At 33.4% G+C, this 10,409-nt stretch overlaps 1 long non-coding RNA gene across 1 annotated transcript; it reads left to right on the forward strand.

The window, feature by feature from the left end:
* The first annotated feature begins 213 nt into the window (after positions 1-213).
* LOC111562275 lies at positions 214-7,283 on the forward strand. Its single transcript, XR_006585282.1, has 3 exons — positions 214-337; positions 1,776-1,990; positions 6,667-7,283. It is a non-coding gene; the product is annotated as an uncharacterized LOC111562275 (long non-coding RNA).
* The last annotated feature ends 3,126 nt before the right edge of the window (positions 7,284-10,409 follow it).

A 10,409-nucleotide genomic window follows, 5' to 3' on the forward strand; every position in this document is an offset into this window, starting at 1 on the left:
ATGTATAAAATCTACAACTGATTAACATTTTCAAAATTTCCCACTGTACATATTTTCTATTACATTTAGTTGCTTAATAACCACACTCATAAATTTCTATTCTCCAATCTCTTTACCTACATAAAGGTATATGTGAATGTTGAAAAATCCTAATCCACACCTCCATTTCTTCAAGTTCACATATACAGAGTTTGTTTTCTCAGGCAAGTTCTTGTGTCTTTGCAGATATGGATTCCTGTTCTCAGAATTTCTTGACAATTTCCAAATCTTCTAGAGGCCCAGGAAAGGCCTTGTTCTAGTCATTCGCATGGACTGGCTAAGGCAATCTTTTAACACAGTGAGTACTTTCAATTTTCTATGAAGGACACTTTAACAGTCCACAGATCAAAACTTTAACATCTTTTAACATCTCTGTCTATAAGCAGTGTCCTAATGAAGTCTTTTACATGCAAATTCAAATGTCTGAGATACTCACCTATAAAAGAAATGTTTGGCAGACTTTTATCTTTAATCAGAGGATATGGCCCTAATGTCCTTGTGCCTATGGTGGCTGAAGTGTGGAAGCCTTATAATCCCTATTTATATGTGTAGAATATCACAAGGGTATTTGTTTACTGGGACAGTGGGAAAAATGCTTCATTTTGGATGCTAATGTGGATAAATATTCAGTTTTAGTGCCAAAATGTTGATCTTTTCCATCAACAAAATTGCCTCTTCTCAAATTATTTTTAAACTTTTGGAAGTATTTTATTTCTTTTAAATATCGTGATTTTACTTTAGAATCAGTTCTCAGATACTGAATCCAAAGAAAGCCTATAAAACATTAAAATTTAATGATCATCTCCTTATAGAAGGCCAAAGGATCTATATATTTGTATGTTCCTCCTATGTTTTGACACAATCTTTAGCACTTTGGTCTTTGCAGAAAATAGTGAACTACTTATTTGAAAATACCAATTATAAAACAATCTCAGGAGGCCTGAACTAAGGAACCTAAGTGCATTACTCAAATGCATCATATCCCCTGTGTTTTATCACTAGATAAGTTTACTCAACCTGGCAAAATTTATAATCATCAACAAAATAGAATACATTCTCTCTGTGTGTCCTCTGAGGTATTTTTTCTTTCATTATTTACTTTACATGTAAGGAATCAATTTTCTTCTCTATTCAACTAAGTACTTATCCCTTGCTTTAATGTAAGATTTTGGTAATGATTTGCAGCAAAATCGTTGAAGTCCCTTTCATTTTGTTTATTTAGCAGTAATTATCAAATTGTTCTTAACTTTGAAATGTGCCTATCAATTCCAGTTATATTACAACTTCAAGTTCCTGTTATTTGCCAAAAGAATAGACACCAAATCAGAGAAAAAAATTTGCAATGTAATCACAAACCTTAATCTAGATTGATTTATATCTGTATTTCATAAATATAGACTAATTTATATTTCTGACCATTAGTATGAATGGAATATTCCTGATACAAAGCTGTATCTAGTATTGATAATGTTTTCCTAGTATGATTATGAAATAAAACCTAATAGTATTTTAGCAACATATGTATATTCAAAAACATTCAGATGATGTCACTTTTTAATGATAGCAATTGTCACATTTTTTCCCTTTAGTTATTTAAATTGCATGGACCGTCACTTAATAAATAATCCATATTTTTCCAAGGTTGTTTTGACATTAATAGCATTTTACTGCAGTTATTCTTTAACGTTGTTCAATTACCGTACTTGAGAAATGTTATATCCTTTTCTGTTTAACAGTTTCTTATGATTCACTGAAGTCTGTGACTGAAATGAAATAGAAAGAAATAGACTACCAAAATTGATAATGTTAAGATTGACAGGTGTGCTAAGAAAGCAAGTCACAGTTGGACCTAGAAGTCATCAGCCAAAGAAAGTCATTGAATCCAAAAAATGCTGCTAACATCAAATTGAACAGCTTTCTTATGTTAGTAACTGTGCTGGAAAATAACAAGGTAAATGCATACAAATTTTATTTTTATTAAAATAGTAAATAGATATAGATATATAAATATACATAGTAATTATGTAATTATATATATATATATATATAATTATTTAGAGATATACAATTAGCAGTATAAGTCTTAACAATAATCTCATCTCATCCTTCTACCTTATCAGTTCTACTATGACAAGGTAAAATTTCTAATAGTGGAATCATTTATCCTGGTACTTACCTTGATATTTCCAGATAATTTTATATCTCTATTTTGATCAATTAGAGATGAACATTTAGCTTTTTTACCCCAACACAATACACTTCTGTCTCTGTTTACTCCTTAGTTATATCACACTTTCTGATTGAATCAGTAATTTCATGGTGTGTTATCTATGTAGTTCACTATGATTCTTTTTTCTTGTGTGCAATGTTGCAAGGTTTGGTTATAATACTGCTTTATGTTTCACCTACAAATTTGCAAACACCAATTCTTATTTTGACCTATTAGTACTGTCATAGTTTAAATACATATACTTTTTGTTTGTCTTATTTACCCAAAAGGCAGACTTACTATTTTGTTTCTCAGTCTCACTGTTTCACTTGGGTCTGGTTGCACTCTTCCAGGAGCTTATGAAGAAAAGGTGCTGGGAATTTTAAACCTTTTTTTTTTTTAATTGCAGTTAACATACAGTGTTAAATTAGTTTCATTGTACAGCTTAGTGATTTGATACTTATATACAACACCCGGTGTTCATCACAAGAGCACTCCTCAATCCCCATCACCTATTTCACCCATTATGCCACTCACTTCCCCTCTGGTAACCATCAGTTCTCTAGAGTGAACAGTCTGTTTCCTGGTTCACCCTCTCTTTTTCCCCCTATACTCATTTGCCTTGTTCCTTTAATTTCACATATGAGTGAAATCATATGGCAAATGTCTTTCTCTGACTTAAACTTCGCATAGCATTAGACTCTCTAGCTCCATCCATATCCTTGCAAATGGCAAGATTTCATTCTTTTTATGGATGAGTAATACTCCACCATGCATATATGCACCACATCTTTTGTTCACCAGCTGATGGACATTTGGACTGTTTCCATAATTTGGTTATTGTAGATAATGCTGCTATAAACATAGGGGTGCATGTAGCCCTTTGAATTAGTATTTTTGTATTCTTTTGGTAAATACCTAGTAGTACAATTGATTGGTCATAGAATAGTTCTATTTTTAACTTTTTAAGGAATCTCCACACCATTTCCCATGGTGGCTGCATCAGTTTGCATTCCCTACAGCAGTGCAAGAGAGTCCCCTTTCTCCACATCTGTTGTTTCTTTTGTTGATTTTAGCTATTCTGACAGGTGTGAGGTAATATCTCATTTAGTTTTGCTTTGTATTTTGCTTATGAAGGACGAGGAGCATTTTTTTATGTGCCTGTTGGCCATCTGTAGGTCTTCTTTGGAAAAATGTCTATTCATGTCTTCAGCCCATTTTTACTTGTATTATGTTTCACTAGATGCTGGGTTTTGTAGAAGTTCTTTATATGTTTTAGACACTAACCCTTTACCAGATATATCATTTCCAAATAGTTTCTCCCATTCCATAGGTTGCCTTTTAGTTGTGTTGATTTTTTTCCTTCACTGTGCAGGACCCACAATTAATCTTTGACAAAGTGGGAAAGACAGTCACTTAAATAGTGTTGGGAAAATTGGACGACTTTCTTATACCATACACAAAAATAAATCCAAAATGGATTAAAGACCTAAATATGAGACATGAAACCATTAAAATCCTAGGGGAGAACACAGGCAGTAACCTCTTTGACACCGGCCATAGCACCTTCTTAATAGGTATGTCTTCTGAGGAAAGAGAAACAAAAGCAAAAATAAACTATTAGGACTTCATAAAAATTAAAATCTTCTGCACAGCAAAGGAAATAATCAACAAAACTAAAATGGAATATTAATCACTTAATCATTTATAAGAAAATACTTTTCTTATTATCTTTCTTATAATCTGATAAATAGATAAATTTATATGTATATAAATTACATATATATTAAATATATATATCTGCTAGAAAATATAACAGGTTTTTTTCCTTCACTCCCTGAGAGAAAAATGTTTTTAGATTATTCTGTGTATTCTAACAACTAGTATTTGGGAGACCAACGATACTATGATTGTAATTCTTGGTATGCCTAAATCCTGTGTCTTACTCTAAGTTTTTAGGACTTCTCTAAATGTTTTAAATTTAGATATTTGGATTATGCTTTCCAAATGATAATTCCTATCCTTCAGTTCTGGGAAAAAAATTTTTTTTCAGGACTTCGTTGATAAGTCCCTCTATCAACTGTCCATGTTCATTTTTTCTTTGACAGAGCGTGTATCTATTTGAAGTTTCCTTTAATTATCTTTCATTGCCTGCTGTCTGGTCTTTTGCCCTAAAGTATTTTGTTCTTTGACTATATATTATTCAGAAAAATGCTGCTCTTCTCTGCATGGATGTAATACATGCAATATGTTGCATTGTTTTTCTTGATTTAAATTTTCTTGTATGCTCTGAATTGTCAGTGTTTCTCCAGACACCTTTATCTGCCTACTGTGCTTTCTGATATTTCCTTTAGAAATTTCCTCAAGTGGAATAAAATTCATGGCCATCCTTTCAAATTTCAAAATAAGTCGTTAAGAAAAACCTTGGAAAGTGTATTTCAATCAGAAGATTTGTTCACTGTAAGGCTTTATTCTAGGGTGATTGAACGAGGGACCTGACATTTTTGAGTGACCTCTAAAATATAGATAGCTTAAGATTTTGTGTCTGGGATAGTTCAGCTTTTTAAATAAATATTGCAAAAATTTCTGCTTAAGGGAATATGCTGAACTGAAGAATTTGGATAAGAGGAATTGGATAGCCAGTCCATATGGAGAATCTTATAATACCTTATATTTTTTCCTTTGGCCCACTGCTACTCTCCATTGTACTTCTGACTTTCTTCAATTTCATATATCTGATCCCTTTTACCAATCCAATTCAGGTCTATCAGAATAAATGATGATTTTTATGTCAAACACTTTGCTTGGAACTATATGCATTACAATACATTACTTTCATTTTAACAGGGAGAATAAATGCATTTTCATGTGCCATATTTAGCTAAATGTTCTTACTGGATACACATTTGGTATTCTCTTTTTTTTAGAAGCCTCATTATTGATAACTCTATGACATTTACTGTAATTAAAATAGTTACATTCTCTTTTTCCTATTTTCTTTTTGCCACGAGTAGATTAAGAAAATTAAACTTGAATTTTATTTTAATGTAACTTATACTAAATTATTATATATAGAAACTATCCTTCCACTGATTTTCCTTTTAAAGAAATAGCTATATTGTGGTAGGATATACATGCAATAAAATCACCGTTTAAAATGTACACTATATTTGGGGTACCTGGGTGGCTCAGTTGGTTAAGCGTCTGACTGGCTCACGTCATGATCTCACGGTCCATGAATTTGAGCCCCGCGCCGGACTCTGTGCTGACAGCCTCGGAGCCTGCTTCAGATTCTGTGTCTGTGTCTCAAAAATGAACATTACATTTACTTTTTTTATTTAAAAAAATTTTATACAGTATATTTTAGTTTATTCAGAATTGCACTACTATCACCACTATTATAAAACACTTATAACACCCCAAAAGGAAACCCTGTACACATAAGCACTTATTACCCACATCCCTCTACCCTCCTAGCTCTAGACCAACACTATTTTATTTTTATTCTCTATGAATTTCCCTATTCTGGACCTTTCATATAAATGGAGTAGTTTGTGGTATTTGTTTATGGACTTCTTTCATATACCATAACGTTTTCTTTTTTCCTAACTTTTTGAGATGTAAATGATATACAACATTGTGTAAGTTTAAGCACTTGATAAAGCATATATAAACTTTGACAGGTAACACCTTCACTACTTCACATAATTTCCTATTTTGCACATGTAGTGGTGCCATTTAAGATCTTCTTAACACTATTGTATATTCTATACCTAAAACATGCTAACTGTAGTCACCATGCTATACATTATATCACCAGAACTTATTCATCTTACAACAGAAATTTGTACCCTTTCACCAATATCTCACCACTTCTCTGACCTTAATTTTCAAAGTATCATTTTGTACATTATAATCAAAGTTTGTATGTGTTCCATAAAATGATATATAGATACACATACAAACACATACAGCAGGTATGGTTATTCCATCAAGGCATTCATAATATTTAAGTATAAAATTTTATATTAAAAATGGGAATACAGGACTTTAAGAGAAAAAGTACAACTTTGAAGTATTAACAGTAAATTTTAAATAATTATACATATTCTGTTTGTAAATTAAAATAGATCATATGACAAAGAATATATTTCTCCATTTAATTTCCAAAAGAAAAACAACCTTATGTTGCATAAAAATCACTTCTATGTTCAATATCAGATGTAATTGGCCAATGGTATCATTAAAACATCCTAACATCATTTTCTACAAGTATAGTTCCATGTGAAAATGATATTAAGAGAAATGCTCTGACAAAGCCTGTTCATGTAATAGCAAGTGAGCATGGCAACTAAGCTCAGTAAAACTAGTAATTCCCATCTTTTAAAATCTTGTTTAGAGATACTTTTGTTTTTCAGTGAACAGCCATTCATGGAGTTGAACAGTTTCCAGTCTAACATGGCAACATAGGAAGGCCCTGAACTCACCTCCTGGATGAAACACACCACCTTATAACTATACAATAATTCCTCCTGAAGAAGAATTGAAGGCACATTAAACATCTTCTACACAACTAAAGATAGAATAGCAAAAGAGAACAAGAGACACTGTAACAAAGGAAACTCCAAAGCAGTGGAATGGTCATAGGGAGGGATAGCATTGAGCAACCAGGCATAGATTCCTCTGTCTCTGGAAATAGGAAAATAGCCACAGTTTAAAAGAGCAACTAGCACAAGAAAGACAAAACTAGAACTACACCAAGCAATACAAAGTGCTACAAGAACACGCTCCAGGTATCAGGGAGTGGAGGGGGGTGAGAAACTGTTACTACCCCACCTTAAAAGCCTAGACTAGAGTGGGGTCCAGATGCCATTATCAACAGATCTGGTGCTCAGTGTGAGTTGGCAAACACTGTGAGCCCAGAGTTCTCAAGCCCACACCATCCTTTGTGGTGCTGGAACATAGAAAATAAACCATGGGTTGTTTTATCTTTTGTATTATGTATGAATTAAAAATTATAAATTTTGTTTTTTTTTACTTTGTGGATTACTTTGTGGTTTTCATTTTTGTACTTCCTATTTTTTTTGTCATCTTATTTCTTATTTTCTTCATTCAGGAAAAAGCCGGAATTTAAAAGAACAACTAACATAAAAACATAGCTCCTGCCAGATACCAAAGAAAGGATACATAAGAACATTGCAACAAGTTTAAGAGGAACCATTCTACCTATATTAGAATAAGTCAAGACATCTCTTAGATAACATCAAGTGAACATTCATATTATAGGGGTCCCAGTAGAATAGAGAAAGGGGCAGAAAATCGATTTGAAGAAATAATAGCTGAAAACTTCACTAACCTACCTCAAGGTCCAAGAAGTACTGAGAGTTCCAAACAAGATATATGCAAGGAGGTCCACAGCACATCGCATCATAATTAAAACATCAAAGACAAAGAAATTGTAAAATCACAAAAAAAGAAGCAAAAAGTGACCTACATGGGAAAACCTGATTTTTCAGCAGAAACCTTGTAAGCCACAAGGGAAGGACATGATTAATTTAACATGTAGAAAAGGGGGTGGGGGTAAGAAACATACACCTACCAATGAGAATAGTCTACCCAAGGAGGCTCCATGCTGCCAGTGAAGGGCTCAACCCAGGGCTCAATCTCATGAACTGTGAGATCATGACCTCAGGCAAAATCAAGAGTCAGATGTTCAACTGAGCCACCCAGGTGCCCCTATACACATTCTTTTCAGGTATACATGGAACATTCTCCAGAATAGATTATGTGTTAGTCCACAAAACAAGCCTGAATAAATTTAAAAGAGGAAATTAAAAAAAATATATATGGAGACAAATGAAAATCAAACCAGTCCAAAATCTTTGGGAGGCAGCAAAAGCCATTCTAAGCGAAAAAACATATAGTAATACAGGCCTACCTCAAGGAACAAGAAAAAGCTCAAATAAACCATGTAACCTTATACCGAAAGGAACTAGTTTCCTCTTTGATTGCTTTGTTGACACATTGGTTGTTTAGTATCCCATTGTTTAGCCTCCAAGTGTGTGTGTTATTTCCAGGCTTTTTCTTGTGATTTCTAATTTCCTACTACTGTGATTGGTAAAGATGCATAGTAGGATTTCAATTTTCTTAAATTCATTTACTGTTCCATTTTCCAAGGTAGAAAGCTCAGTAATTGAAAATTACCTCAACCCTCTCCCTCTTTATGACCGACTGACTGAAAATTCCTGTTGATTATACCTCAGAAAAGTGTTTCAAGAACAACTTATCCTTACCAGGCCCATTGTCTTGGACTTTGTTCAGAAATTGAAGACAACACAAAGAAATGGGAAAACATTCCATGATCATGGATTGGAAGGACAAATATTGTTAACATGTCTATACTACCCAAAGCAATCTGCACATTTAATGAAATCATTATCAAATTATCACCAGCATTTTTCATAGAGCTGGAACAAACAATACTAAAACTTGTAGGAATCACAAAAGACCCCAAATAGCCAAAGCAATCTTGAAGTCCAAAATTGTGATGCCTCCAGCTTTGCTTTTCTTTTTCAAGTTATATTACAACATTGTAGTGATCAAGACAGTATGGTACTGCCACAACAATAGACATGTAGATCAGTGGAACAGAATAGAAAACCCAGAAGTGGACCCACAGTTATATGGTGAACTCATCTTTGACAAAGTAGGAAAAATATCCAATAGAAAACAGTCTATTCAACAAATGGTGTTGGGAAAACTGGGCCACTTTCTTACACCATACACACACAAAAAATTCAAAATGTATGAAAGAACTAAATGTGAGACAGGAACCCATCAAAATCCTAGAGGAGAACACAGGCAGCAACCTGTGCTTTCTGACCTCAGGCATAGCAACTTCTTACTAGGTGTATCTCCTGAGGCAAGGGAAACAGAAGCAAAAATGAACTATTGGGACTGAATCAAACAAAAACTTCTTCACAGTAAAGGAAATAATCAACAAAACTGAAAGGCAGCCCATGGAATGTAAGAAGATATTTGAAAATGACATATTGGAAAAAGGGTTAGTATCCAAAATCTATAAAGAACTTACCAAACTCAACAACCAAAATCAAATAATTCAGTTAAGAAATGGGCAGGAGACATGAATAGACTTTTTTCCAAAGAAGACATCCAGATGGCTAACAGACACATGAAGAGATGTTCAGCATCACTCATCAGGGAACTACAAGTCAAAACTACAATGAGATATCACTTCACACTTGTTGTAATGGCTAAAATTAACAACTCAGGAAATAGATGTTGGTGAAGATGCAGAGAAAGGGGAACGCTTTTGCACTGCTGGTAGGAATGCAAGCTGGTATAGTCACTCTGGAAAACAGTATGGCGGTTCCTCAAAAAGTTAAAAATAGGGGCAACTGGGTGGTTCAGTCGGTTAAAGTCTGTCTCAGTTTTTGGCTCAGGTAATGTTGTTGTGGTTTTGTGAGTTTGAGCCCTGGGTTCATCTGGAAGTGCAGAGACTGCTTGGGATGCTCTCTTTCCATCTCTGCCCCTCCCTCATATGTATATGCTCTCTCTTAAAATAAATAAACTTTTAAAAATTTTAAGTTAAAAATAGAACTATCCTATAACCCAGCACTTGCACTACTCAGTATTTACACAAAGGATACAAAAATACTCACTTGAAGGGGAACATGCACCTCAATATTTATAGCAACATTATCAACAATAACCAAATTATGCAAAGGGGCCAAAGCCTCATTGATGAATGGATATGTATATGTACATACACCACATCTTCTATATCCATTCATCAAATATATATATATATATATATATATATATACACACACACATACACATACACATATATACATACATATATACATATATATTTGATATATATATGACTAATATATATATGACTAATATATATATGACTAATATATATATATAATGGACTATTACTCAGCCATCAAAAAATGAAATCTTGCCATTTGTAATGACATGGATGGAGCTAGAGTCTATTGTGGTAAGCAACATAAGTCAGAGAAAGAAAATACCATATGACTTCACTCGTATATGGAATTTAAGCAATGAACATGGGCAGGGGGAGAGAGAAGCAAACTGTAAAAACAGATTCTCAACTATAGAGAATAAA

Source organism: Felis catus, chromosome C2 (genome assembly GCF_018350175.1).
Source record: "Felis catus isolate Fca126 chromosome C2, F.catus_Fca126_mat1.0, whole genome shotgun sequence".
In the NCBI taxonomy this organism is placed as follows: Eukaryota; Metazoa; Chordata; class Mammalia; order Carnivora; family Felidae; genus Felis; species Felis catus.